This window comes from Suricata suricatta, chromosome 16 (assembly GCF_006229205.1).
Source record: "Suricata suricatta isolate VVHF042 chromosome 16, meerkat_22Aug2017_6uvM2_HiC, whole genome shotgun sequence".
In the NCBI taxonomy this organism is placed as follows: domain Eukaryota; kingdom Metazoa; phylum Chordata; class Mammalia; order Carnivora; family Herpestidae; genus Suricata; species Suricata suricatta.
This window is the reverse complement of record NC_043715.1, coordinates 47,834,604-47,838,026: the sequence shown is the minus strand read 5'-3', so window position 1 is coordinate 47,838,026 and position 3,423 is coordinate 47,834,604.

Here is a 3,423-nt window from a genome sequence, read left to right as displayed (position 1 = left end):
AACTTGCATCATTTTTTAATCATACATCTAGGTGCAATAGCCACAAAATACAAAGCCATATCTTTAAAAGTCCCCTTTTTTTTACCCCCTCTTTGTATGCTTACTCAAACCCTGGGCAGCAGGTCTAACATTTACAAGATTAACAATGGCTGGGGAGGAAGGTTGTGATAACACCGTTCAGTGTTTTCTATCAGGGGAGCTCAGTGTTTCCCTCCTCTTCTCTGGTGTATTTAAAACTTTGTTTTGTGGGATGAAGTCTAGGAAAAAACAGTCCCAGCTTCCAAGACTCCTCTCTGTGTGGAGTCAAACGAGGCACCCTTAATTCCCCAACGATGGGCTGTGACAGCACATGTGAGCTGTGTCTTCTCGGGGACATTCAGTACACTCGGTACCTAAGATTTTGATGGCAGGCTAGTCACATAGGCACACTCTGCCTTCTATGCATTTGCATTCCTGACACCTGGAAGGAAAGCAAGTGTTTGGCATAACCTACATTGTTTGTACAGCATAAGCACAGTGAGCCATATTTACCACTTAAGGAATGGTGGACATCCTACAGAAATCCAAGTTCTCAGATGTCGGAGATCATGAATATCTTTTTACAACCCTGTTCTCTCATTGTTTCCATATATCTGGCACAGAGAAATGGACAGTGCCTACTATTTGGTAAAGGAGTAGAAAAATCAGTTTCTCATGAGTCTTTTGTCAGAGTATATTAGTATAGCCTTTCTGGAAGACGTTCAGATAATGTGGATCAAAATATAAAATGTGGGGTTGCCTGGGTCATTCAGTTGGTTAAGCGTCAGACTCTTGATTTGGGCTCAGGTTATGATCTCGAAGTTCGTGAGACTGAGCCCTGAGTGGGGCTCCACGCTGACAGCGCAGAACCTGCTTTGGATCCTCCCTCTCCCTCTCTTCTGCACCCCCCCCCACCCCTGCTGTCTTTCTCCAGAAGAATTCTCAACAGGAATCATCACTTACAGGTCCCAACAGGGAAAGACTACACTGTATCTTGTAGCATCCACTGCTATCCGTAGATCTGACATGACTGAAGCGTTTGGCATCTGTGCTAATATGGTAGCATTTCACTACTGGGCACTGGAGAAATAGGGCTAACGTGCCTGAGGAGCCATACTTTTCATCGTAATCTGAACAATCACCCGTGGTCAGTGGCTACCATATTGGTGGTGTAGCTCTAGATTCCACTGTTTCAATGTTCACTTTTAGGTCTTAGTAACCATACAGAACTCATTTACGAATCAGCATGGTATGAGATAGAAGTCAGTGTTCATTTATTTTCTACATATCTGATCTCTACTATATACTGAAAGATTCCTCCACTGTCTTGCAATGATTCCTTCGTTGTATACCAAGATGGCCCCGTACATGAACTCTATTGTGTTTCATTAGTCTGTTGTCCATCACTGCGCATCACCACTCTGTTGTCATAACTGCCTTTTTATCCAAGGTTTGGTATTTGAAAGCATAATCCCTCAAGTTGTTCTAGACTGTCTTTACTTTTCTTGGCCCTTTAAATAGCAATATACATTTTAGATTCAGCTTGTCATTTTCCACATGCACGCAAAACCCTGCCTGGTTATTTACTGAGATTGCATTGCATCTAGAGATTTGATATCTTTTTATGGTCTGTCATTTACTTGGGTGTGCAATTTCTCTCAGTGATGTTTTGTTTTCTGTGTTGATCTCGTATTTCTTTCATTAGATTTAGTTCTGCATATTTGATACTTTAAATTTCTTCATACAATCTTTTACTTCTCATATTGTAATCGTTGCTAGTATATAGGAATACCATTGTATGTTGTGGTTTAAACTTACTAATTCTAATATTTGTAGATTCTTTTGGATTTTCTACATATATATAACAGTATCTGCAAATAATAAGTTTTCTTTCTAGTCCTTGTTTAATTATTGTTTCCTTGCACTGGCTAAGATCCATAATTATAGATAATATGTGATAGTAGCCATTCCTGTGTTATTCTTCTTTAATTTTTATTTATTTATTTATTTTTGATACAGAGAGAGACAGAGCATGAGAGGGGGATGGTCAGAGAGAGGGAGACACAGAATACGAAGCAGGCTCCAGGCTCTGAGCTGTCAGCACAGAGCTCAACGCGGGGCTCGAACCTACGAACGTGAGATCATGACCTGAGCTGAAGTCAGAGGCTTAACCGACTGAGCCCCCCAGGCGCCCCATTCCTGTGTTATCCTTGATCTCAAGGGATTGCTTTTTGTGTTTATTAAAAATTATATTTGCTGTGGTTGTGTGTGTGTGTGTGTGTGTGTGTGTGTGTATGTGTGTGTGTACCATTTGTTAGACTAGTGAGACGAAGATCCATGAGTTTTTATTGTGACTTGGGTACAGTTTCCACTTGACACATATTAAGTCTTTCATTTATAACATCCCAAATATTAGCCTCATTTAACAATGAAGAAATAGAGGCCTAGAGGTTCATTTGCCTGTATAAGGTCACGCAACTGTTAAGTGGTCATACCAATATTAAAACCTCCACAGTGTGATTCCACATTTGTACTCTTGGGCACAACATTCAAGCCCAGACGGTTTCACTGGAGAATTCTACCAACATTTAAATAATAATAAGAACCAATTCTACACAATCTCTTCCAGAAAGAGGCCAATATAATTTCGATACCAAAACTAGACAAAAGCAGTATGCAGACAGATGAAATAGAATAGAATAGAATAGAATAGAATAGAATAGAATAGAATAGAATAGAATAGAATAGAACAGAGGTGCCTGGGTGGCTCAGTCAGCTAAGCCCCCAACTTTGGCTCAGGTCATGATCTCCCAGTTTGTGGGTTCAAGCCCCATGTCGGACTCTGCTGACCACTCAGAGCCTGGAGCCTGCTTCTGAATCTGTGTCTCCCTCTCTCTCTGCCCTACTCACACGCTGTCTTTTTCTTTTTTCTCTCACATTAGACCTACAACTCTGGTTGACGTGGCTTTGAACTTCAGTTTGCTGGTTGAAAATGGACCGATGGGCATTATCCAAAATTAATACAACCTTGGAGGCAAAGTATTTGCCTTGTAGATAGTGGTGAACTTCTTGGATGAGCAGTTGTGGAAGCAATTCCAGAATGCTTCTGACATCTCTCAATTTTTTTTGTTACACCTGCAGTGGACTGGCATATGGCATATGCCAACCTCCCGAACCAGAGTTTCCTTTCAAGTTCCTGTGGCTCTGAGGTTCTGTACACCTTTGTGGGTTTGCACTCAAAGTTGGTTGCAGTTGGTATTGATGCAGAACAGCGAGGTTGCATGATATCTGAATAATTTGAAGACTGGTGATTTGGAGGCCATTTGCATTATCCAGGTTCATTTGTCAAGAGCCGAGTAAAACAAGCCAATCTCTCTGGCACTGAAACGTACTCTTCCACATGAT